General features: G+C 44.7%; 1 pseudogene; it reads left to right on the forward strand.

Moving 5' to 3' along the window:
* The first annotated feature begins 5,299 nt into the window (after positions 1-5,299).
* On the forward strand, positions 5,300-27,511 carry LOC115125990 (protein NLRC3-like; annotated as a pseudogene).
* Positions 27,512-27,778: the final 267 nt, after the last annotated feature.

Below are 27,778 nucleotides of genomic sequence, written 5' to 3' on the forward strand. Positions count from 1 at the left end.
ATGTTGCTCTGTCTGTATGCTATGTCTTGCTGGTCCTATGTTGCTCTGTCTGTATGCTGTGTCTTGCTTGTTCTATGTTGCTCTGTCTGTATGCTACGTCTTGCTTGTCCTATGTTGCTCTGCGTGTATGCTGTGTCTTGCTTGTCCTATGTTGCTCTGCGTGTATGCTGTCCCTTGCTTGTCCTATGTTGCTCTGCGTGTATGCTGTGCCTTGCTTGTCCTATGTTGCTCTGCGTGTATGCTGTGCCTTGCTTGTCCTATGTTGCTCTGCGTGTATGCTGTGCCTTGTTTGTCCTATGCCTTGCTTGTCCTATGTTGCTCTCTGTATGCTGTGCCTTGCTTGTCCTATGTTGCTCTGTCCGTTGTATGCTGTGCCTTGCTTGTCCTATGTTGCTCTGCGTGTATGCTGTGCCTTGCTTGTCCTATGTTGCTCTGCTGTATGCTGTGCCTTGCTTGTCCTATGTTGCTCTGTCTGTATGCTGTGCCTTGCTGTGCCTTGCTTGTCCTATGTTGCTCGTGCCTTGTTTGTCCTATGTTGCTCTGTATGCTGTGCCTTGTTTGTCCTATGTTGCTCTGCGTGTATGCTGTGCCTTGCTTGTCCTATGTTGCTCTGCGTGTATGCTGTGCCTTGTTTGTCCTATGTTGCTCTGCGTGTATGCTGTGCCTTGCTTGTCCTATGTTGCTCTGCGTGTATGCTGTGCCTTGTTTGTCCTATGTTGCTCTGCGTGTATGCTGTGCCTTGCTTGTCCTATGTTGCTCTGCGTGTATGCTGTGCCTTGCTTGTCCTATGTTGCTCTGCGTGCTGTGCCTTGCTTGTCCTATGTTGCTGTGCCTTGCTTGTCCTATGTTGCTCTGTCTGTATGCTGTGCCTTGCTTGTCCTATGTTGCTCTGCGTGTATGCTGTGCCTTGCTTGTCCTATGTTGCTCTGTCTGTATGCTGTGCCTTGCTTGTCCTATGTTGCTCTGTCTGTATGCTGTGCCTTGCTTGTCCTATGTTGCTCTGCGTGTATGCTGTGCCTTGTTTGTCCTATGTTGCTCTGCGTGTATGCTGTGCCTTGCTTGTCCTATGTTGCTCTGTCTGTATGCTGTGCCTTGCTTGTCCTATGTTGCTCTATGTTGCTCGTGTATGCTGTGCCTTGTTTGTCCTATGTTGCTCTGCGTGTATGCTGTGCCTTGCTTGTCCTATGTTGCTCTGCGTGTATGCTGTGCCTTGCTTGTCCTATGTTGCTCTGCGTGTATGCTGTGCCTTGCTTGTCCTATGTTGCTCTGCGTGTATGCTGTGCCTTGCTTGTCCTATGTTGCTCTGCGTGTATGCTGTGCCTTGCTTGTTCTATGTTGCTCACTGCTCAATGATTGTCTATATTGTAATTGTTTTTAATAACCTGCCCAGGGACTGCTGTTGAAAATTAGCCGGCTGGCTAAAACTGTCACTTTTACTGAAACGTTGATTAATGTGCACTGTCCCTGTAAAAAATAAAATAAACTGACTAGTCTCCCAGTCCCTGAAAAACATTCCCTCAGCATGATGCTGCCACCACCATGCTTCTCCGTAGGGATGGAGCCATGTTTCCTCCAGATGTGACGCTTGCCATTCAGGCCAAACAGTTCAATCTTGGTTTCATCAGACCAGAGAATCATGTTTCTCATGGTCAGAGTCCTTTTTGCAAACTCCAAGCAGGCTGTCATGTGCTTTTTTACTGAGGAGTGGCTTCCGTCTGGCCTCTCTACCATAAAGGCCTGATTGGTGGAGTCCTTCTGGAAGGTTCTCCCATCTCCACAGAGGAACTCTGGGGCTCTGTCAGAGAATTCTTCCATTTAAGAATGATGGAGGCCACTGTGTTCTTGGAGTAGTGACCATGCCGGAGGTGTGTTACTGTACTCTACAGTCTACTATCAGGGTAGTGACCATGCTGGAGGTGTGTTACTGTACTCTACAGTCTACTATCAGGGTAGTGACCATGGTGGAGGTGTGTTACTCTACAGTCTACTATCAGGGTAATGACCATGCTGGAGGTGTGTTACTCTACAGTCTACTATCAGGGTAGTGACCATGCTGGAGGTGTGTTACTCTACAGTCTACTATCAGGGTAGTGACCATCCTGGAGGTGTGTTACTCTACAGTCTACTATCAGAGTAGTGACCATGCTGGAGGTATGTTACTCTACAGTCTACTATCAGGGTAGTGACCATGCTGGAGGTGTGTTACTCTACAGTCTACTATCAGGGTAGGGACCATGCTGGAGGTATGTTACTCTACAGTCTACTATCAGGGTAGTGACCATGCTGGAGGTATGTTACTCTACAGTCTACTATCAGGGAGCCAGGCTGCTCATGCTCCTCTAACCTGTGAGAACATCCTGGAAACCCCTGCAGATGATCCGATGAGCATCTACACTGTCTAGTTCACTATATATCTATAGCGATCTTTCTGTTGGTCTGTGTGTCGGTTGTTCGGTCAGTCCCTCACTGTGTGTCTGCCTGTCTATATTCATTCATAGTCTGTCTGCCTGTCGATGAATTCCTAGTCTGTGAGTCTGTCTGTCTATATTAATTCCCAGTCTGTGTGTCTATATTAATTCCCAGTCTGTCTGTCTGTCTATATTCATTCATAGTCTGTCTGCCTGTCTATTAATTCCTAGTCTGTGAGTCTGTCTGTCTATATTAACTCTGTATGTGTGTCTGCCTGTCTATATTCATTCATAGTCTGTGTGTCTATCTGTCTATATTAATTCCCAGTCTGTGTGTCTGCCTGTCTATATTCCCAGTCTGTCTGTCTATATTCATTCCCAGTCTGTCTGTCTGTCTATATTCCCAGTCTGTGTGTCTGTCTGTCTATATTCCCAGTCTGTCTATATCAATTCCCAGTCTGTGTGTCTGTCCTATATCAATTCCTAGTCTGTGTGTCTGTCTATATTAATTCCCTGTGTGTGTGTGTGTGTGTCTGTCTGTCTATATTAATTCCCAGTCTGTGTGTCTGTCCTATATCAATTCCTAGTCTGTGTGTCTGTCTATATTAATTCCCTGTGTGTGTGTGTGTCTGTCTGTCTATATTAATTCCCAGTCTGTATAGAGCTCTGTCCAGAATTCTCTGCACAACTGGCCTGCCATGCAGACTATTCCAGGGACCCGTTGGTCTTTATGCAGATACAGTCCCAGTGATGTTGAAGATCACAGATGATCTCATTGAGAAGGTGGATGTTGGTAATGTTCAGTTGAGAATCTGGTTGACTGGATTACTGTAAAAGTACTATGAGACATTTTTAAAGGGGCTATAGAATAACTATATTTAAAGTAATGACTCGGGACGTCGATTATAAGATTAAAGCGTATTTTAATAACACTTCAAGTTACATTTGACCACTTTTAGATTCTACAAAATAATAAAAGAAAGTTGCTAGCGAACGCTACGCTTATCACTCGTCACTTGCTCATAAGTGGAGCGTTTTCGTTCTCACTTCCTGTCGCAAAGCATTCTGGTAATTGCAGTCTAAGACGCAGAAATAGCTCCATCATTGCATGACTGCTAATGATGGTTCGTCTAAACGAGTCATGCATAGTGTAGAGAATCATTGTACCATCTGGACCACTGAAATATATTTTCAATAACTAATTTTGTATTATTTTTTTTCAGCTGTTTGAAGCTGGTGTACAAAACCGAGAGTAAAAAAAAAGATGCCTAAATTTACAGACGGGAAGCAGGGAAATGGCTTTTCACATCACACTTGCTTTCAACCAGAAGACACATCTATAACTCACGTGAATTTTGGTCGGGTCGCCCACAAAGCTACATATTGCACTTTTAATTAGTTCGTGAGGAAGAGAACTCCAGACCGATATTGAGAAATGAATTTGTCAAATTACCTGGGTGTCATGGATGTTGGAAATGTTAAATGTACAATACAGTAATCCAGTCCACTAGATTACCCAAAAGTTCCATGGCTGTGTTTACACAGGGAGCCCAATTCTAATCTTTTTTCTTCATCACCACCAATGTGATAAGATCTGATGTGATTAGTCAAAAATACCAATTAGTGGAAAAAAAATATCAGAATTGGGCCTCCTGTGTAAACACAACCTAGAAAACATTTTTGAATCACATTATTCTAGGTGAAATAGGCCCCCAGACACCACAGGAGGCTGTGTGAAGGGAGAAAGGATGATAGAAATGTCTGGAATGGTGTGAAAGGATATATCTAATGTGTTTGATTCCATTAATTCTGTCCTCCCCAATTGATGTGCCACCAGCCACCTGTGGTACAGCTGATGTAGGCCTACAAAAATGAACTAATTTGAATCAAGTTATTCTAGATCAGCCTTTTTCAAACCTCTCCGGGACCCCCATGTTTTAGTTTTTGCCCTAAAATGAAATCTATCATTTTTTCTTTATTTAACTTGGCAAGTCAGTTAAGAACAAATTCTTATTTTCAATGACGGCCTAGGAACAGTGGGTTTGGGGCAGAATGACAGATTTGTACCTTGTCAGCTCGGGGGTACAAATCTTGCGGTTACTAGTCCAACACTCTAACCACTAGGCTACCCTGCCGCCCCATCATCAAGCCACAGATGATTTGAATCCTTCCGGTTACTAGTCCAACACTCTAACCACTAGGCTACCCTGCCGCCCCATCATCAAGCCACAGATGATTTGAATCCTTCCGGTTACTAGTCCAACACTCTAACCACTAGGCTACCCTGCCGCCCCATCATCAAGCCACAGATGATTTGAATCAGGTGTGTTAGTACTAGGGCAATTTTATTTTGTAATACTTTTATGAAAATGTTTGTATCTACATGCCCATGGACTACAGTTGAAAGCTAGCTAGCTGGCTAAACCTGGCACATTTACAGAAACGTTGATTGATGTGCAGAATCTCTGTCAAATACATTCTCAATAAATGGAATGGAATGTGTTTATGTGAGTTGGTCTTTAATACGTGTGATTAGTTCAATATAACGTCATATACCACAGATTGTAATCAGTTAGTTTTGGGTTGTTTTGCAGAATCATTGTATATCGTTGGTAACCCATCCTATCATGTTACCACAACAACACAGATATGACCGTCTGGCGTCCTTCTGCCAAACCTGGTTGTTGTCACACTGCCCTCTCCTGGTAGCACTGCAAAAACATCACCCAATCAAATCCTGAAATAAAATATAAATCCGCTTTTACCAGACACACTTCATGCAGGTGTTCAGCCCATAGAATATGAATGTATGAAGACGTTATATGACATAAATATGAACATATAATTTTAAAACCTATATACGTGTTGAACGCGTCGACTGTGTTGAAATGGGAAGTAGCCTACATTTTATAAGGAAGTAGAGAAGTAACGGTCGAATAAACATGTTTGAGGTTTGTAGCCTTTTACAATTTAATATAGAAAAGTGTTTTTTTGAGAAGTTAAGACTATTTTAGAGAGAGGTGATTTAGGGGTTAAATATCCGCAGAATTGTGAAGTTATTACAATACTGATTTCAACTTTCAAGAATAATATTGATTAGCCTAATTAATATGTTGTGATGTTAAAGGCTCTGAGGTAGGGAGTTGTTGTTATAGGCGATTGATTGCACATAATCGTGATTTGCTATCCACGTGATCCCCAACCACCGTCGACACTTTGCGTTGTTTCAATTCCTGAAAGATCACGTGCATCGGAATTGTGGAAATCTGTCGCTAAAGAAACTAGTCCGTCTCGTCAAATCGACAAAGTAAAAGTGACGTGCAACAATTGGCACATAAACGACGTAAATGTTGACTAAATCAGGGTTTTCAAAAAGTCGGTCCGCCCACCCTACCGTTTTGCAACGGGTTGGTGAGGTTTACACTAATGAATACACCCCAAACGTACTTGTTTTAATGTTAAATGACGAGACTGAGGCATTGACGCGAGTAACCAGTCTTGTTCAGGTCGTTGCAATTACTACATCCGGGTATCTCAAACACACCGGTAAAAACACTGGAGTTGCAGTAATTAACATGTACCACCAGATGGCATCACTGTGCCATTTTACACCGATAAATAGTACTTGCCAAATTTTCCATATTTGGACATTTTCCTGCATAACGAAGCAATGCGTGTCACCTTATAGGCAACTACTAAACCATAACAATAAACTATGGTGTGTAGGCTGTATCCTCTTAAAGGGTTAGGAAGAAATACCTGTCAGCTGATTATAACTTAAGCCCCCGAGTGGCGCAGCGGTCTAATGCACTGCATCACTACATACCCGGGTTCAATCGCGGGCTCTATCACAACCGTCCGTGATCGGGAGACCCGTAGAACGGCGCACATTTTGGCCCAGCGTATTCCGGGTTAGAGGACATCACATGACATAAATATGAACATATAATAAATAAACCTTAAGGTGTTGAACCCGTTCACTGTGTTGAAACGGGAAGTAGCCTACATTTTTTTATAAGGAAGTAGGGAAATAACGGTCAAATTTTTTTTTTAAGTTTGAGGTTTGTAGCCTTTTACAATTAATTATAGAAAAGTGTTTGAGAAGTTAGACTATTCTAGAGAGAGGTGATTTAGGGGGTAGGCCTTCATTGTAAATAAGAATTAGTTCTTAACTGACTTGCCTAGTTACATTTAAAAAAGTAACTGTAATGTCTTCTAGGTAAATTATTATAATGTCTACTACCGTCTTTCCATGTAAAGTATATGTCTAATGTATTTTTGTTGTGTGTGGAGCCCATGTAGACTAGCTGTTGTTATGGGGTCAGGGGATCTAACCAGGTAGACTAGCTGTTGTTATGGAGTCAGGGGATCCAACCAGGTAGACTAGCTGTTGTTATGGAGTCAGGGGATCCAACCAGGCAGACTAGCTGTTGTTATGGGGTCAGGGGATCTAACCAGGTAGACTAGCTGTTGTTATGGAGTCAGGGGATCCAACCAGGTAGACTAGCTGTTGTTATGGAGTCAGGGGATCCAACCAGGTAGACTAGCTGTTGTTATGGGGTCAGGGGATCCAACCAGGTAGACTAGCTGTTGTTATGGGGTCAGGGGATCCAACCAGGTAGACTAGCTGTTGTTATGGGGTCAGGGGATCCAACCAGGAAGACTAGCTGTTGTTATGGAGTCAGGGGATCCAACCAGGTAGACTAGCTGTTGTTATGGAGTCAGGGGATCCAACCAGGTAGACTAGCTGTTGTTATGGAGACAGGGGATCCAACCAGGTAGACTAGCTGTTGTTATGGAGTCAGGGGATCCAACCAGGTAGACTAGCTGTTGTTATGGAGTCAGGGGATCAGACTAGCTGTTGTTATTGGGGATCCAACCAGGTAGACTAGCTGTTGTTATGGAGTCAGGGATCCAACCAGGTAGACTAGCTGTTGTTATGGAGTCAGTGGGGATCCAACCAGGTAGACTAGCTGTTGTTATGGGAGTCAGGGATCCAACCAGGTAGACTAGCTGTTGTTATGGAGTCAGGGGATCCAACCAGGTAGACTAGCTGTTGTTATGGAGTCAGGGATCCAACCAGGTAGACTAGCTGTTGTTATGGGGTCAGGGATCCAACCAGGTAGACTAGCTGTTGTTATGGGGTCAGGGGATCCAACCAGGTAGACTAGCTGTTGTTATGGGGTCAGGGGATCCAACCAGGAAGACTAGCTGTTGTTATGGAGTCAGGGGATCCAACCAGGTAGACTAGCTGTTGTTATGGAGGGGATCCAACCAGGTAGATAGCTGTTGTTATGGGTCAGGGGATCCAACCAGGTAGACTAGCTGTTGTTATGGAGTCAGGGGATCCAACCAGGTAGACTAGCTGTTGTTATGGAGTCAGGGGATCCAACCAGGTAGACTAGCTGTTGTTATGGAGTCAGATATTGGGGATCCAACCAGGTGGACTAGCTGTTGTTATGGAGTCAGAGGATCCAACCAGGTAGACTAGCTGTTGTTATGGAGTCAGGGGATCCAACCAGGTAGACTAGCTGTTGTTATGGAGTCAGGGGATCCAACCAGGTAGACTAGCTGTTGTTATGGAGTCAGGGGATCCAACCAGGTAGACTAGCTGTTGTTATGGAGTCAGGGGATCCAACCAGGTAGACTAGCTGTTGTTATGGAGTCAGCTAGTGGGGATCCAACCAGGTAGACTAGCTGTTGTTATGGAGTCAGGGGATCCAACCAGGCAGACTAGCTGTTGTTATGGAGTCAGGGGATCCAACCAGGTAGACTAGCTGTTGTTATGGAGTCAGATAATGGAGATCCAACCAGGAAGACTAGCTGTTGTTATGGAGTCAGGGGATCCAACCAGGTAGACTAGCTGTTGTTATGGAGTCAGGGGATCCAACCAGGCAGACTAGCTGTTGTTATGGAGACAGGTAGTGGGGATCCAACCAGGTAGACTAGCTGTTGTTATGGAGTCAGGGGATCCAACCAGGCAGACTAGCTGTTGTTATGGAGTCAGGGGATCCAACCAGGTAGACTAGCTGTTGTTATGGACTCAGGGGATCCAACCAGGTAGACTAGCTGTTGTTATGGAGTCAGGGGATCCAACCAGGTAGACTAGCTGTTGTTATGGAGTCAGCTAGTGGGGATCCAACCAGGTAGACTAGCTGTTGTTATGGAGTCAGGGGATCCAACCAGCTAGACTAGCTGTTGTTATGGAGTCAGGGGATCCAACCAGGTAGACTAGCTGTTGTTATGGAGTCAGCTAATGGGGATCCAACCAGGTAGACTAGCTGTTGTTATGGAGTCAGCTAATGGGGATCCAACCAGGTAGACTAGCTGTTGTTATGGAATCAGCTAATGGGGATCCAACCAGGTGGACTAGCTGTTGTTATGGAGTCAGGGGATCTAACCAGGTAGACTAGCTGTTGTTATGGAGTCAGGGGATCCAACCAGGTAGACTAGCTGTTGTTATGGAGTCAGGGGATCCAACCAGGTAGACTAGCTGTTGTTATGGAGACAGCTAATTGGGGATCCAACCAGGTAGACTAGCTGTTGTTATGGAGTCAGGGGATCCAACCAGGTAGACTAGCTGTTGTTATGGAGTCTGCTAATTGGGGATCCAACCAGGTGGACTAGCTGTTGTTATGGAGTCAGCTAATTGGGGTTCCAACCAGGTGTACTAGCTGTTGTTATGGAGTCAGCTAATTGGGGTTCCAACCAGGTGGACTAGCTGTTGTTATGGAGTCAGCTAGTGGGGATCCAAATCACTGTGTATGTTTAAATGCAACAAGAAGTATCTGAACTCCGACCACAGACAGTAAAAGTGTGGTAATTGTTAATGGTTCTTCAATGTTCAGAAATATTGACTGTTCTGTTATTTCTTATTGTAGCTGAGTGAGCTGTGACTTACTTCTAAAATGAGTCTCTCTGGGGGGAGAGAGGAGGAGACTACTGCCTCTAAAATGAGTCTCTCTGGGGAGAGAGAGGAGGAGACCACTGCCTCTAAAATGAGTCTCTCTGGGGAGAGAGAGGAGGGGACCACTGCCTCTAAAATGAGTGTCTCTGGGGAGAGAGAGGTGGGGACCATTGCCTCTAAAATGAGTCAAGACTCCAGTTTTAAGAGGTAAGAGATTAGTTGTAAATATATACAGTTCTCTTGGGATGTTACGACAACAAAGATGTTACTACAAACAACGACCACAGTTGTTTTCCCTCTCGGACATCGTTGCACACGCTGCCGGATGCTCTTCTCACTCCGGTGTCGACAAATCACTGTTAATAAGATATGAGGAGTTGGCGAGTCAAATCTGGTCAACTCTGAATCAGTAGCAGTGCGTGGGTAAAATCACTGTTAATAAGATATGAGGAGTTGGCGAGTCAAATCTGGTCAACTCTGAATCAGTAGCGGTGCGTGGGTAAAATCACTGTTAATAAGATATGAGGAGTTGGCGAGTCAAATCTGGTCAACTCTGAATCAGTAGCGGTGCGTGGGTAAAATCACTGTTAATAAGATATGAGGAGTTGGCGAGTCAAATCTGGTCAACTCTGAATCAGTAGCGGTGCGTGGGTAAAATCACTGTTAATAAGATATGAGGAGTTGGCGAGTCAAATCTGGTCAACTCTGAATCAGTAGCGGTGCGTGGGTAAAATCACTGGGGAAGCCAAGGCTCCCCCAAAAAGCCATATTTAAACCTATGTGTTGTGATCATTTCGTTGTTTGCTCTATAACCTGTTAATTCATATGCCTTGACACTGTGACATATAGGACTAAAGGCCTAGACAATAAGACACTGTGATATATAAGACTAAAGGCCTAGACAATAAGACACTGTGATATATAGGACTAAAGGTCTAGACAATAAGACACTGTGATATATAGGACTAAAGGCCTAGACAATAAGACACTGATATATAGGACTAAAGGCCTAGACAATAAGACACTGTGATATATAGGACTAAAGGCCTAGACAATAAGACACTGATGTATAGGACTAAAGGCTGAGACAATAAGATACTGTGATATATAGGACTAAAGGCCTAGACAATAAGACACTGATATATAGGACTAAATGCCTAGACAATAAGACACTGATATATAGGACTGAAGGCCTAGACAATAAGACACTGATATATAGGACTAAAGGCCTAGACATTAAGCCACTGACATATAGGACTAAAGGCCGATACATTAAGACACTGTGACATATAGGACTAAAGGCTGAGACAATAAGACACTGTGATATATAGGACTAAAGGCCTAGACAATAAGACACTGTGATGTATAGGACTAAAGGCCTAGACAATAAGACACTGTGATGTATAGGACTAAAGGCCTAGACAATAAGACACTGTGGCAGAATAAATTCAACCACTCCTTTTGTTTTATCACAAAACCGGATAGAAGTCCACAAAGCATATGGCATGTAATAGACAGTTACATGACCTGCAGCAGGTCATGTTTCTGACATTTTCTGACTACTATACTATTGATTTAGAACCACAGAGTTACAGCAAGTCACAAAGAAAACAGGAGCTGCCTCCACTATTCCAACACCAGTTCAACCAAAGATAATTTAGTCCAATCAGCATAAGCTAAATATGATGTGTGTGTGTGTGTGTGTGTGTGTGTGTGTGTGTGTGTGTGTGTGTGTGTGTGTGTGTGTGTGTGTGTGTGTGTGTGTGTGTGTGTGTGTGCATGCGTATGCGTGCGCGCGCAAGTAGAAAGTTAATGTTGACTCACCCTACTTGTAAAGAAACACAAATTCCATCCTCTCTTTAATGTTGATTGAAACGGTCTATCACTCTGTCACACAGTACCCACTTTTATGAATTAATGGTTGGATCAGAATCACCGTTATAATCATTAGCCATTACGGAGAATTAAGTAAAACCACAAGTCCAAATCCCTATCTCCATCCATGGCTAATTTAGGAAAGGGCAAGACTTACCTAGCTGGCAAGCAAGCCACAACGAGGTGCAACAATTCAAGTTCTTCTGTCAGTGAAATGTGCTCTCAATGGGATTTGATAGGAGTGAAGCCCAATCCAAACTGGCTTCCCTTACACTGTTTTTTGTGCGTCAGGACCAATCACAGTTAAGCTCACTCAGTTTAGCTCAACGCTGATTGGCTAATTTTTGTATACTTTTTTAAAATCAAGGAATGCCAGATGCTCTCTGGCTTCCCTTGTCTTCAATGCTATAGAGTACACAGTGGCAGAATACCTGACCACCGTGACTGACCCAAACTTAAGGAAATCTTTGATTATGTACAGACTCAGTGAGCATAGCCTTGCTATTGGGAAAGGCCGCCGTAGGCAGACCTGGCTCTCAAGAGAATACAGGCTATGTTAGCTCACTGCCCACAAAATGAAGTGGAAACACCAACAAACACCATTGTAAATACAACCCATATTTATGCTTATTTATTTTCCCTTTTGTACTTCAACTATTTGCACATTGTTATAACACTGTGCATAGCAATAATATGACATTTAAAATGTCTATTCCTTTGAAACATGTGAGTGTAATGTTTACTGTTAATTTTTTATTGATTATTTCACTTTAATTTATTATCTATTTCACTTGCTTTGGCAATGTAAACATATTTTTCCCATGCCAATAAAGCCCCTTGAACTGAATAGATGTCCTACACATATAGAGACAGAGGGGACATGTTTCGTATTGCGTCAGATGGAAATATTGACGAATACGCTGATTCGGTGTGCGAGTTCATTAGAACGTGCGTCGAAGATGTCGTTCCCATAGCAACGATAAAAACATTCCCAAACCAGAAACCGTGGATTGATGGCAGCATTCGCGTGAAACTGAAAGCGCGAACCACTGCTTTTAATCAGGGCAAGGTGTCTGGTAATATGTCCGAATATAAACAATGCAGCTATTCCCTCCGCAAGGCTATTAAACAAGCTAAGCGTCAGTACAGAGACAAAGTGGAATCTCAATTCAATGGCTCAGACACAAGAGGCATGTGGCAGGGTCTACAGTCAATCACGGACTACAAGAAGAAACCCAGCCCAGTCACGGACCAGGATGTCTTGCTCCCAGGCAGACTAAATCACTTTTTGCCCGCTTTGAGGACAATACAGTGCCACTGACACTGCCTGCAACGAAAACATGCAGTCTCTCCTTCACTGCAGCCGAGGTGAGTAAGACATTTAAACGTGTTAACCCTCGCAAGGCTGCAGGCCCAGACGGCATCCCCAGCCGCGCCCTCAGAGCATGCGCAGACCAGCTGGCCGGTGTGTTTACGGACATATTCAATCAATCCCTATACCAGTCTGCTGTTCCCACATGCTTCAAGAGGGCCACCATTGTTCCTGTTCCCAAGAAAGCTAAGGTAACTGAGCTAAACGACTACCGCCCGTAGCACTCACTTCCGTCATCATGAAGTGCTTTGAGAGACTAGTCAAGGACCATATCACCTCCACCCTACCTGACACCCTAGACCCACTCCAATTTGCTTACCGCCCAAATAGGTCCACAGACGATGCAATCTCAACCACACTGCACACTGCCCTAACCCACCTGGACAAGAGGAATACCTATGTGAGAATGCTGTTCATCGACTACAGCTCGGCATTCAATACCATAGTACCCTCCAAGCTCGTCATCAAGCTCGAGACCCTGGGTCTCGACCCCGCCCTGTGCAACTGGGTACTGGACTTCCTGACGGGCCGCCCACAGGTGGTGAGGGTAGGCAACAACATCTCCTCCCCGCTGATCCTCAACACGGGGCCCCACAAGGGTGCGTTCTGAGCCCTCTCCTGTACTCCCTGTTCACCCACGACTGCGTGGCCATGCACGCTCCAACTCAATCATCAAGTTTGCGGACGACACAACAGTGGTAGGCTTGATTACCAACAACGACGAGACGGCCTACAGGGAGGAGGTGAGGGCCCTCGGAGTGTGGTGTCAGGAAAATAACCTCACACTCAACGTCAACAAAACTAAGGAGATGATTGTGGACTTCAGGAAACAGCAGAGGGAACACCCCCTATCCACATCGATGGATCAGTAGTGGAGAGGGTAGCAAGTTTTAAGTTCCTCGGCATACACATCACAGACAAACTGAATTGGTCCACTCACACTGACAGCGTCGTGAAGAAGGCGCAGCAGCGCCTCTTCAACCTCAGGAGGCTGAAGAAATTCGGCTTGTCACCAAAAGCACTCACAAACTTCTACAGATGCACAATCGAGAGCATCCTGGCGGGCTGTATCACCGCCTGGTACGGCAACTGCTCCGCCTCAACCGTAAGGCTCTCCAGAGGGTAGTGAGGTCTGCACAACGCATCACCGGGGCAAACTACCTGCCCTCCAGGACACCTACACCACCCGATGTTACAGGAAGGCCATAAAGATCATCAAGGACATCAACCACCCAAACCACTGCCTGTTCACCCCGCTATCATCCAGAAGGCGAGGTCAGTACAGGTGCATCAAAGCTGGGACCGAGAGACTGAAAAACAGCTTCTATCTCAAGGCCATCAGACTGTTAAACAGCAATCACTAACATTGAGTGGCTGCTGCCAACACACTGTCATTGACACTGACCCAACTCCAGCCACTTTAATAATGGGAATTGATGGGAAATGATGTAAATATATCACTAGCCACTTTAAACAATGCTACCTTATATAATGTTACTTACCCTACACTATTCATCTCATATGCATATGTATATACTGTACTCTAGATCATCGACTGCATTCTTATGTCACTAGCCACTTTAACTATGCCACTTTGTTTACTTTGTCTACATACTCATCTCATATGTATATACTGTACTCGATACCATCTACTGTATGCTGCTCTGTACCATCACTCATTCATATATCCTTATGTACATATTCCTTATCCCCTTACACTGTGTATAAGACAGTAGTTTTGGAATTGTTAGTTAGATTACTTGTTGGTTATCACTGCATTGTCGGAACTAGAAGCACAAGCATTTCGCTACACTCGCATTAACATCTGCTAACCATGTGTATGTGACAAATAAAATTTGATTTGATTTGTTACGCTCACTCCGATGCTTTCTCCTCTGAGATACATTCAGAACTCTTGTGACTTGAAGGAATATTATGAAACGCAGAGAGTTGAAAGATGAATGGTTTTATGTTTTGTATTTTCTCGGGAAGCCTGGCTTCCCTTGGTATCCATGGATACATGCCACTGCTCTGAGTTCAACTCGGGATACCCAGTACCATGAAAGTGTCTCATCTTTTAGCCAGGTACATCTCTATGGCAATGAGTCCTTCAGAACTAACCTAAGTGTTATACTACGAAGCAAGCTACAGCTACATCTACTCAGGCATTTATAAAGCTAGCCACCTTCAGTTAGCCATCTTGTTAGCCCGCTTCCGTTAGCCCACATCCGTTAGCCCGCTTCTGTCAGCCCGCTTCCGTTAGCCCTCTTCCGTTAGCCCTCTTCAGTTAGCCCGCTTCCGTTAGCCCGCTTCCGTTAGCCCTCTTCCGTTAGCCCTCTTCCGTTAGCCCTCTTCCGTTAGCCCGCTTCCGTTAGCCCTCTTCCGTTAGCCCTCTTCCGTTAGCGTCACATTTCAGGTCAGACTTCATCCATACTACGACGGTGGAAATTGCTTACCCACCTGCCGCTATTAAAGCCAATTTCTGCTTGATCTGTGGTATGCGGTTCGGAGACTCAGTGAAGCAATTGTGGAGCCTCCAGAGGCTTAGAGGCCAAATCGAGCTCTGTTCGCCGATGCCATGCGCCTCCCAAATTTTACAACAGTGCGGAGGGCTCCGTATAGCTCCGCATTGACATGATTGGTTGATGGTAGGTGGGGGCGGGAGGTCCTGTATAAACACAAACTCACTTCCTTCTCAACTGCTCTGCTCAACAGCTAACAACTCTGCTCAACTCAGCAAAGTGAAGAAGTATGAATGCCCTGACTTCTGGTCAATGCAGACGGCGGATTGACCATGCAGAGACTTTTCACTCTAACAGGCTTTTAACTGCTCGTGAATGAGGCACATTGCCAGTCGAACACCGAGTACTTCGTTGAAATAATGCTGAAATATCAAATCCATGAGGCGGCCTTAGTTACCTTTGTTTTCTTTATTATCTTGGTTAGGTCAGGGTGTGACATGGGGGATTTATGTGTTTTGTCTTGTCTAGGGGTTTTGTAAGTTTATGGGGCTGTCCCCTTTCTAGGTAGTTTTGTATGTCTATGGTTGCCTAGATTGGTTCTCAATTTAGGCAGCCATATTCTTTGGGTATTTTGTGGGTGATTTTTTTCCTGTGTCAGTGTTTGTGCCACACGGAACTGTTTCGTTGCCAGTTCACTTTATTATTTTGTATTTGTGTTCATGTTTAGTTTTTCTTATTAAAAACCATGGACACCTACCACGCTGCGTATTGGTCCGATCCTTGTTTCACCTCTTCAGAGGAAGAGGAGGAAATCTGCCGTGACAGTAACACATTTTCATTTGTGCCGAAATCAAAATGAAATAAAAGTTACTCTTGCACATTCAGCAGGCTATGTTGTGAAATAGGTTTTTAGAAGTTCCGCATTTATTTTATTACTTAGCGTTAATGCCGATGTCGTGTCTTTAGCTTATCATTAAATGTGAAGACTGTTATTTTATGAAATCAATTCTCTGTAATTATTATTACGTGATTTAAACTAATCATGTAAACATGAATTAACTAGGAAGTCGGGGCACCACGAAAAATGTTCAGATTACAAAGTTATAATTTTTTAAATATAACTCTACAGATATTTTAATATCTGATCAATTAGTCAATTATTATTATTATCTTCCGTCAGTCTCACCTGAGTAAAATTCCAGGTTATCTGCACGAGCCAACTATGAATCATCCATACACCAATTGGCTCAATTATTTATTTACTAACTAATTAAACAATTACATAATATACAATACATAATAACATTATACAGTAAATACCGTCCCTAGTGGACTAAACAAAAACAGTTTGGTTATAACATTCAGATTCAGAGAGAAGAGAAAGGGGTTTTGGAAGGAAGACTAACGAACATTGGTCTCTATAGGACCTGGGAAGCTATTCTCACAAATACATATGCCACTAATGATCGCTCATTCGGAAAAGTAATGCATTGTATTTACGTGAAGTTGGCTTCGATAGTTGTGCTGGTGATGTGAGGCTCTGGTTTGCCCAGTCGAGGTCACCTTTGTCCTTTGTAGATTCTTTCCGGGTCGTCATGTGAGAGGTTCACGTGGTCTGAAGATTCGCCCTCGTCGGTCAGTGTTCTCGTACTAGATTTGTGCATATGTTCAGCTGCAGTCTGATATATGCTAGTTTAGTATGTACTTCTTCTTTAGTGAATAATAGTTCAAAGTTCATACCAAGTTTACATTTGGAGCAAGCTCTCACGTTTCCTGGTCTGTAGAGTTGAAATTAGAATGAGCCCTTTTCAACGTGGGGGACAAGTCCTCCCGTTATTTGGAACTCAGTTTATTTTCTGTCACGGAGGCTTTCATTCAAGAGTGGAAAAGGGGTTGGTTCATCATTTCCAACCAATATCTATACACTTGGATGTGGCTACTGACTTAGTTCGACTTTAAACTTTAAAATGAAGGCGATTTTCTAATTTTAAAGGTTAACACCCCATTACATCATTTCACAAATAGTTTCATATTTACTCATTCATTTTATACAACAATTAGATGCAAACCTCATAACTGAGGGACCTGTATGAACAGAGTTAGGGTATTATTGTATTGTCCTTCATGAGGTCACAAACATGAAACAAAACGGACTGGGTTGTAGCTGGCGTCTCCACTGACTGTTTACACATTTTCCAAAGTAGAATATTGTTCAATTATCAAATTCTGGGACGTAGTAGAATTGGGCGTGAGAATCCCTTTGTCTTACTGTGAAACTCTCTCAATTGCATGGTCAGGGAGAGTCTCTGTGGTATTTACGACGTGGTTGTAAAACTGTTGTTCACATCACTGCTAGCCAATTCACTGAAAGGGCTAGTATCATGACAGCCCCCATCTGGTGGTTCAAACTTCATCATGACACCGACTTTGGTGCAAATCATCCTTTTCCCGCTCCTTCAATCTGTGATAAGGTTAAATACAAAAAATAAAGTCTCTGTATGGTCAATCTGACGTCTGCTTTGGCCGTGCAGCATTTTACGGTGATACAGCCTCTGCAGAAGTCAGGGCGTTCATACTTCCTGTTCTTCGAGGAGCAGTGCAGAGCTGTTGTCAAGGAAGTGAGTTTGTGTTTATTCAGGGCCTCCCGCCCCCACCTACCGTCAACCAATCATGTCAATGCAGAGCTATATGATTCATGATTAATACAATCTTTAAATCGATCATCTTCCTCAAATGAAGAGGAGGATGACCCAATCTGTGTGAGAGGAAGGGTATGTGATTTCATTGGTCCTCAACTAGTGGCTCAGACACTTCATTCAGGATAAGTGGAGTTAGCTTACCTAAATGAAGAGTTAGGGGTTCGACTAGCCATGTGCGACACACAGTTATAAGCCTACTAGACTTAGCAGCGGGCGTATACACCATCATAGTATGGATGAAGTCGGACCTGGAATGTGAAGCTAATTGAAGACTGCTAGCTATCTGAAGCTGGCTAGCTACCCGACGCTGCATAGCTACCTGAAGCTGGCTAGCTATCTGAAGCTGGCTAGCTACCTGAAGCTGGCTAGCTATCTGAAGCTGGCTAGCTACCTGAAGCTGCATAGCTACCTGACGCTGCATAGCTACCTGAAGCTGCATAGCTACCTGAAACTGCATAGCTACCCAACGCTGCATAGCTACCCGAAGCTGCATAGCTACCCGACGCTGCATAGCTACCTGACGCTGGCTAGCTACCTGAAGCTGGCTAGCTACCTGAAGCTGCATAGCTATCTGAAGCTGCATAGCTACCTGAAGCTGCATAGCTACCTGAAGCTGCATAGCTACCTGAAGCTGCTAGCTACCTGACGCTGGCTAGCTACCTGAAGCTGCATAGCTACCTGAAGCTGGCTAGCTACCTGAAGCTGCATAGCTACCTGACGCTGCATAGCTACCTGAAGCTGCATAGCTACCTGAAGCTGCATAGCTACCTGACGCTGCATAGCTACCCGACGCTGCATAGCTACCCGAAGCTGCATAGCTACCCGACGCTGCATAGCTACCTGAAGCTGCATAGCTACCTGAAGCTGCATAGCTACCCGACGCTGCATAGCTACCCGAAGCTGCATAGCTACCTGACGCTGCATAGCTACCTGACGCTGGCTAGCTACCTGAAGCTGGCTAGCTACCTGAAGCTGCATAGCTATCTGAAGCTGCATAGCTACCTGAAGCTGCATAGCTACCTGAAGCTGCATAGCTACCTGAAGCTGCTAGCTACCTGACGCTGGCTAACTACCTGAAGCTGCATAGCTACCTGAAGCTGCATAGCTACCTGACGCTGCATAGCTACCCGAAGCTGCATAGCTACCCGACGCTGGCTAGCTACCCGACGCTGGCTAGCTACCTGACGCTGCATAGCTACCTGAAGCTGCATAGCTACCTGAAGCTGGCTAGCTACCTGACGCTGCATAGCTACCTGAAGCTGCTAGCTACCTGAAGCTGGCTAGCTACCTGAAGCTGGCTAGCTACCTGAAGCTGCATAGCTATCTGAAGCTGCATAGCTATCTGAAGCTGCATAGCTAGCTACCTGAAGCTGGCTAGCTACCTGAAGCTGCATAGCTACCTGAAGCTGCATAGCTACCTGAAGCTGGCTAGCTTTATAAAAGACAGAGTAGATACCACTCAGTGCTGCTGTTTTTCCCAAATGCGGATTCATTTAAAAAGATACATCAGGACTTATACAGTAGATGGTCCACTATACAGTTGTTAAAATGAAGTTGATGAGATATTGATGAGGTGATCTGTCTCCCTGTTTTGTTCAGTGTCCAGAAGCCCAGAGGAGAGTCACCTACACCCAGCCTGCTATCAATGAAGAGTAATCAGTCAATGGGTCATCCACCTGCTTTCAGCCAGGAACCATTACCACATGACAATAAGGAAGTGGAGAGTTTGGACAGTGAGGATGCAATAAAGATCACACACAACCTTCTGGACAGAAGAAGTAAGACTGTGTTTCATACAATATTACAAAGAACGGTACAAAGGCCCTTAGAAAACACACATTAACTTATGAGTCCCAACTCTCATTGTTTTCCTACAGGTGAAACTCTGCTGACAGTCCAACAAGACATTAAGGCTAAACTGAAACACAAGTATCAACACATATCTGAAGGAATTGGACACCATGGAAACCAAAGTCTGTTCAAGGACATCTACACAGACCTCTACATCACAGAGGGTGGAAGTGGAGGGCTCAATAATGAACATGAGGTTAGACAGATAGAGATGGCATCCAAGAAACAAACCACAACAGAGACACCAATAAAATGCAGCAACATCTTCGAGAATAAAAAAAAGGAAATTCAGGAAACCATGGAAACCATTAGCCAGAATTTCCTCTTCATCTGATACTGAATCATCACAAGACGGAGAGTCAGACATCCATATCAAGAGGATAGGTTTTACAAACCTGACAAAAGGAATCGCAGGCATTGGAAAAACAGTCTCTGTGCAGAAGGTCATCCTTGACTGGGCAGAGGGAAAAGCAATTCAGGACGTTCATTTCATGCTTCCTCTTCCTTTCCGTGATCTGAACCTGAAAAAGGACCAATACAGTCTGATGCAACTTCTTTCCCACTACTTCCCAGAGCTGAAAGAGATTGACAGCATTGAAGATGGTGAAACCAACACAGTTTTCATTTTTGATGGTCTGGATGAGTGTCGACTTCCTCTAGACTTCAAAAACAATGAGAAGTGCTGTGATGTCACGAAGCCAACCTCAGTGGACGTGCTGCTGACAAACCTCATCAAGGGGAATCTGCTTCCCTCTGTTCTCCTCTGGATAACCACACGACCTGCAGCAGCCAATCAGATCCCTCCTGAGTGTGTTGACCAGGTGACAGAGGTTCGAGGGTTCAATGATCCACAGAAGGAGGAGTACTTCAGGAAGAAAATCACAGATCAGAATCTGGCCAATGAAATCATTATCCACATAAAAACATCAAGGAGCCTCCACATCATGTGCCACATGCCAGTCTTCTGTTGGATATCAGCCACTGTCCTTGAGATGATGCTGAAAGAGGCAGAGAAGGATGAAGTCCCCAAAACTCTGACCCAGATGTACTCACACTTCATGCTTATCCAAACCATTGTGAAGAACAAGAAGTACAACAAAGCCACAGAGACAAACCCAAAGGAACTGTCTCAGTCAGACAAAGAGATGATCCTGAAACTGGCAAAGCTGGCTTTCCAACAGCTGCAGAAGGGCAACCTGATCTTCTACGAGGAGGACCTGAGAGAGTGTGGCCTTGATGTCACAGAGGCATCAGAGTACTCAGCATTGTGTACAGAGATCTTTAAAGAAGAATCTGGGCTGTACCAAGACAAGGTCTACAGCTTTGTGCATCTGAGCATTCAGGAGTTTCTAGCAGCAGTGCATGCTTTAGAATCATGTCTGGACAAGGAGGAAAATGTTTTCTCCAAAGCAGTCACTGGTGTTGATGATGAGGAGGAGGAGGAGAATGATGAGAAGGAGGAAGATGAGAAGAATTATGAGGAGGAGGAGGATGATGATGAGGAGGAGGAGGAGGAGGAGTCAATCCAGTTGTCTGACTTACACAGGAGAGCAGTGGACCAGGCCTTGAAGAGTGAGAATGGACACCTGGACCTGTTCCTCCGCTTCCTTCTGGGTCTCTCACTGGAGTCCAATCAGAATCTGTTACGAGGCCTTCTGACACAGACAGGAAGTACAACACAGATCAATGAGGAAACAGTTGAGAGGACAGTTGAGTACCTTTCAGACATCATCGAGGAGGAATCCTCACCAGAAAGGATTATCAACTTGTTCCACTGTCTGAATGAACTTGGTGCCAACTCTCTAGTTGAAGACATGCAGACCTCCCTGCACTCAGGAACTCTTTCAGAAACAAGACTAAAACCTGACCAATGTTCATCCCTGGCCTACCTGTTACTGATGTCAGAGGAGGTGCTGGAGGAGTTTGACCTCAAGACATACAACACATCAGAGGAAGGTTATCAGAGGTTGCTGTCGGTAGTGAGAACCTGTAAGAGAGCACTGTGAGTTCAGTTATTGAGTTGATGTTTACAGTGTCATTATAATGAAGGATTTGTATATCTAACAGATTATCTCCTCTCTCCAGACTGGATCACTGTGAACTCACATATAAATCATGTGAGACTCTGGCCTCAGCTCTGCAGACACCAAACTCCCCCCTGAGAGAACTGGACCTCAGCTACAATGACCTGGGAGACAGAGGAGTGGAGCTGCTCTGTGTTGGACTAACCAGTCCACTCTGCAACATACAGACACTAGTGTGAGTTAAATATCTTCAGTATGAGTTATTATGTGGATGTTTTAAACATGTGTTAATCATATGCTCTTCTGCCCTCTAGTCTAGGTCAGTGTGGTCTGACAGAGGGTTGCTGTTCAGATCTGGTCCTCAGTCCTGAGTTCACCCAACTCACAACTGAAACAACTGGAGCTGAGAGACAATGACCTGCAGGACTCAGGAGTTACACTGCTGTCTGCTGGACTGGAGGATCCAGACTGTAAACTACACACACTGGGGTAAGTACAGCTGTTTCAGTCAGGTCGGTACTGAGCTGAGTTACACTGCTGTCTGCTGGACTGGAGGATCCAGACTGTAAACTACACACACTGGGGTAAGTACAGCTGTTTCAGTCAGGTCAAATCAAATCAAAATCAAATCAAATTTATTCACATCAAATTTATTTGTCACATACACATGGTTAGCAGATGTTAATGCGAGTGTAGCGAAATGCTTGTGCTTCTAGTTCCGACAATGCAGTAATAACCAACAAGTAATCTAACTAACAATTCCAAAACTACTGTCTTATGCACAGTGTAAGGGGATAAGAATATGTACATAAAGATATATGAATGAGTGATGGTACAGAGCAGCATAGACAAGATACAGTAGATGGTATCGAGTACAGTATATACATATGAGATGAGTATGTAAACAAAGTGGCATAGTTAAAGTGGCATAGTTAAAGTGGCTAGTGATACATGTATTACATAAGGATGCAGTAGATGATATAGAGTACAGTATATACATATTCATATGAGATGAATAATGTAGGGTATGTAAACATTATATTAGGTAGCATTGTTTAAAGTGGCTAGTGATATATTTTACATCATTTCCCATCAATTTCCATTATTAAAGAGGCTGGAGTTGAGTCAGTGTGTTGGCAGCGGCCACTCAATGTTAGTGGTTGCTGTTTAACAGTCTGGAGATGGAGATGTTGTTGCCTACCCTCACCACCTGGGTCCACAATCATCTCCTTAGTTTTGGCCCGTCAGGAAGTTCAGTACCCAGTTGCACAGGGCGTGCGGGGTCGAGACCCAGGGTCTCGAGCTTGATGACGAGCTTGGAGGGTACTATGGTGTTAAATGCCGAGCTGTAGTCGATGAACAGCATTCTCACATAGGTATTCCTCTTGTCCAGATGGGTTAGGGCAGTGTGCAGTGTGGTTGAGATTGCATCGTCTGTGGACCTATTTGGGCGGTAAGCAAATTGGAGTGGGTCTAGGGTGTCAGGTAGGGTGGAGGTGATATGGTCCTTGACTAGTCTCTCAAAGCACTTCATGATGACGGAAGTGAGTGCTACGGGGCGGTAGTCGTTTAGCTCAGTTACCTTAGCTTTCTTGGGAACAGGAACAATGGTGGCCCTCTTGAAGCATGTGGGAACAGCAGACTGGTATAGGGATTGATTGAATATGTCCGTAAACACACCGGCCAGCTGGTCTGCGCATGCTCTGAAGGCGTGGCTGGGGATGCCGTCTGGGCCTGCAGCCTTGCGAGGGTTAACACGTTTAAATGTTTTACTCACCTGGGCTGCAGTGAAGGAGAGGCCGCATGTTTTCGTTGCAGGCCGTGTCAGTGGCACTGTATTGTCCTCAAAGCGGGCAAAAAAGTTATTTAGTCTGCCTGGGAGCAAGACATCCTGGTCCGTGACTGGGCTGGTTTTCTTCCTGTAGTCCGTAATTGACTGTAGACCCTGCCACATACCTCTTGTGTCTGAGCCGTTGAATTGAGATTCTACTTTGTCTCTATACTGACGCTTAGCTTGTTTGATAGCCTTGCGGAGGGAATAACTGCACTGTTTGTATTCAGTCATGTTACCAGTCACCTTGCCCTGATTAAAAGCAGTGGTTTGCGCTTTCAGTTTCACGCGAATGCTGCCATCAATCCACGGTTTCTGGTTAGGGAATGTTTTAATCGTTGCTATGGGAACGACATCTTCAACGCACGTTCTAATGAACTCGCACACCGAATCAGCGTATTCGTCAATGTTGCTGTCTGACGCAATACGAAACATATCCCAGTCCACGTGATGGAAGCAGTCTTGGAGTGTGGAGTCAGCTTGGTCGGACCAGCGTTGGACAGACCTCAGCGTGGGAGCTTCTTGTTTTAGCTTCTTTTTTCCGAAAGGAGGGCGGGGCAGGGCCTTATATGCGTCGCGGACATTAGAGTAACAATGATCCAAGGTTTTTCCCGCCCTGGTTGCGCAGTCGATATGCTGATACAATTTAGGGAGTCTTGTTTTCAGATTAGCCTTGTTAAAATCCCCAGCTACAATGAATGCAGCCTCCGGATAAATGGATTCCAGTTTGCAAAGAGTCAAATAAAGTTCGTTCAGAGCCATCGATGTGTCTGCTTGGGGGGGAATATATACGGCTGTGATTATAATCGAAGAGAATTCTCTTGGTAGATAATGCGGTCTACATTTGATTGTGAGGAATTCTAAATCAGGTGAACAGAAGGATTTGAGTTCCTGTATGTTTCTGTCATCACACCACGTCTCGTTAGCCATAAGGCATACGCCCCCGCCCCTCTTCTTACCAGAAAGTTGTTTGTTTCTGTCGGTGCGATGCGTGGAGAAACCCGCTGGCTGCACCGCCTCCGATAGCGTCTCTCCAGTGATCCATGTTTCCGTGAAGCAAAGAACGTTACAGTCTCTGATGTCCCTCTGGAATGCTACCCTTGCTCGGATTTCATCAACCTTGTTGTCAAGAGACTGGACATTGGCAAGAAGAATGCTAGGGAGTGGTGCACGATGTGCCCGTCTCCGGAGTCTGACCAGAAGACCGCCTCGTTTCCCTCTTTTACGGAGTCGTTTTTTTGGGTCGCCGAATGGGATCCATTCCGTTGTCCTGGTTGAAAGGCAGAACACAGGATCCATTCCGTTGTCCTGGTTGAAAGGCAGAACACAGGATCCATTCCGTTGTCCTGGTTGAAAGGCAGAACACAGGATCCATTCCGTTGTCCTGGTTGAAAGGCAGGACACAGGATCCATTCCGTTGTCCTGGTTGAAAGGCAGAACACAGGATCCATTCCGTTGTCCTGGTTGGAAGGCAGAACACAGGATCCATTCCGTTGTCCTGGTTGAAAGGCAGAACACAGGATCCATTCCGTTGTCCTGGTTGAAAGGCAGAACACAGGATCCATTCCGTTGTCCTGGGTGAAAGGCAGAACACAGGATCCATTCCGTTGTCCTGGTTGAAAGGCAGAACACAGGATCCATTCCGTTGTCCTGGTTGAAAGGCAGAACACAGGGTCCATTCCGTTGTCCTGGGTGAAAGGCAGAACACAGGATCCATTCCGTTGTCCTGGGTGAAAGGCAGAACACAGGATCCATTCCGTTGTCCTGGGTGACAGGCAGAACACAGGGTCCGCTTCGTGAAAGTCATATTCTTGGTCGTACTGATGGTGAGTTGACGCTGATCTTATATTCAGTAGTTCTTCTCGACTGTATGTAATGAAACCTAAGATGACCTGGGGTACTAATGTAAGAAATAACACGTAAAAAAAAAAAAAAACTGCATAGTTTCCTAGGAATGCGAAGCGAGGTGGCCATCTCTGTCGGCGCCGGAAGTTCTTCAGGTCTGTACTGAGCTGAGTTACACTGCTGTCTGCTGGACTGGAGGATCCAGGCTGTAAATTACACACACTGGGGTAAGTACAGCTGGTTCAGTCAGGTCAGTACTGAGCTGAGTTACACTGCTGTCTGCTGGACTGGAGGATCCAGACTATAAACTACACACACTGGGGTAAGTACAGCTGTTTCAGTCAGGTCGGTACTGAGCTGAGTTACACTGCTGTCTGCTGGACTGGAGGATCCAGACTGTAAACTACACACACTGTTTCAGTCAGGTCCTACAAGATGATTGACACCAGTACATCAACCTAGACAGCTGTTGTGTGTCTCTTTGTAGGCTGTCTGGCTGTCTGGTCACAGAGGAGGGCTGTGCTGCTGTGTCTTCAGCTCTGAGGTCAAACCCCTCCCACCTGAAAGAGCTGGACCTGAGCTACAATCACCCAGGAGACTCTGCAGGGGGACTGCTTTCAACTGCTCTGGTGGATCCCACATATAAACAGATGAAGCTGAAGTAAGTCAGAATAGATGTCCTAATAGTGTGAGCAGCGGTTGTGTCATATGTAGTGTAGTAGGTTTAGTAACATGAGGACATGATGGTAGAATTAAGGGGAAGTTTACCCAGCAGGCTGAGCACTCCAACACAGCATACATCATCACCACATGAATACTCTTCTTCTGCATCTCTGATATCCTGTTGGAATTGTACTCCGTTCTGTATGCAGTAGGTAGGATAGAATACCTGTATGTCTCTAGTAATGAACTGTACTCCGTTCTGTATGCAGTAGGTAGGATAGAATACCTGTATGTCTCTAGTAATGAATTGTACTCTGTTCTGTATGCAGTAGGTAGGATAGAATACCTGTATGTCTCTAGTAATGAACTGTACTCCGTTCTGTATGCAGTAGGTAGGATAGAATACCTGTATGTCTCTAGTAATGAACTGTACTCCGTTCTGTATGCAGTAGGTAGGATAGTAATGAACTGGGATAGTGCACCAGAACACAACAATGTGGTTTAAATGTTTACTGCTTTATTAGGTCTTTGTCAGTCAATAACCTGTTTCTCCTACAGTGTGGATCATGGTGGAGAGTGCAGGCTGAAATCAGGGCTGAGGAAATGTAAGTCTTTTCAATCCTAATTAACTGCATTTTCAGAACTATAGTAACATAGTAACTAATCAATACTTGTTCTGTACCTACAAAACAACATTTTGTATCAAGATGTGGTTTGCTAAACTCTCCTTTTGTCTACAGATGCCTGTCATCTCACCCTGGACCCAAATACAGCAAACCCACACCTGATACTGTCTGAGGGGAACAGGAAGGTGACACGGGTGGTGGAGAAGCAGCATTATGAAGACCATCCAGACAGATTTGACTGTCATCTCCAAGTTCTCTGCAGAGAAGGCTTATCTGGAGGTCGTTATTACTGGGAGGTGGAGAGGGATGGTGGCATGGCTTACATTGGTGTGGTGTACAAAGGTCTGAAGAGGAAGGGAGATGAGGATGACAGTGGGATTGGATCCAATAGGGAGTCCTGGTGTTTAGTCTGCTCTTATAGTGGTTCTACATTTTTCCATGCTGGAGTCAGTAGGAGATCCATCCCTCGTCCTGATTCTAACAGAGTTGGAGTGTATCTGGACTGGCCAGCTGGTACTTTGACCTTCTATAGTGTGTCCTCCTCTGGTACACTGACACACCTTTACACAGAACACACCACATTCACTGAACCCCTCTATCCTGGGTTTAAGGTTTACTCCTCCTCCTCAGTGACCCTGTGTCAGATAGATGACCAACACATTCAGAGGTGAGTCAAATAGCAATGTTTCATCATTTGTTTCCTCTGGAATCATTCCTACAGTTAGATTAGTAGTAGTGGTGTGTTTTAATGGGTTCTGTTGGACCTACAGACAGTTAGATTAGTAGTAGTGGTGTGTTTTAATGTGTTCTGTTGGACCTACAGACAGTTAGATTAGTAGTAGTGGTGTGTTTTAATGTGTTCTGTTGGACCTACAGACAGTTAGATTAGTAGTAGTGGTGTGTTTTAATGTGTTCTGTTGGACCTATAGACAGTTAGATTAGTAGTAGTGGTGTTTTAATGTGTTCTGTTGGACCTACAGACAGTTAGATTAGTAGTAGTGGTGTGTTTTATTGTGTTCTGTTGGACCTACAGACAGTTAGATTAGTAGTAGTGGTGTGTTTTAATGTGTTCTGTTGGACCTACAGACAGTTAGATTAATAGTAGTGGTGTGTTTTAATGTGTTCTGTTGGACCTACAGACAGTTAGATTAGTAGTAGTGGTGTGTTTTAATGGGTTCTGTTGGACCTACAGACAGTTAGATTAGTAGTAGTGGT

This window comes from Oncorhynchus nerka, linkage group LG18 (genome assembly GCF_034236695.1).
Source record: "Oncorhynchus nerka isolate Pitt River linkage group LG18, Oner_Uvic_2.0, whole genome shotgun sequence".
NCBI classification, from domain to species: Eukaryota; Metazoa; Chordata; class Actinopteri; order Salmoniformes; family Salmonidae; genus Oncorhynchus; species Oncorhynchus nerka.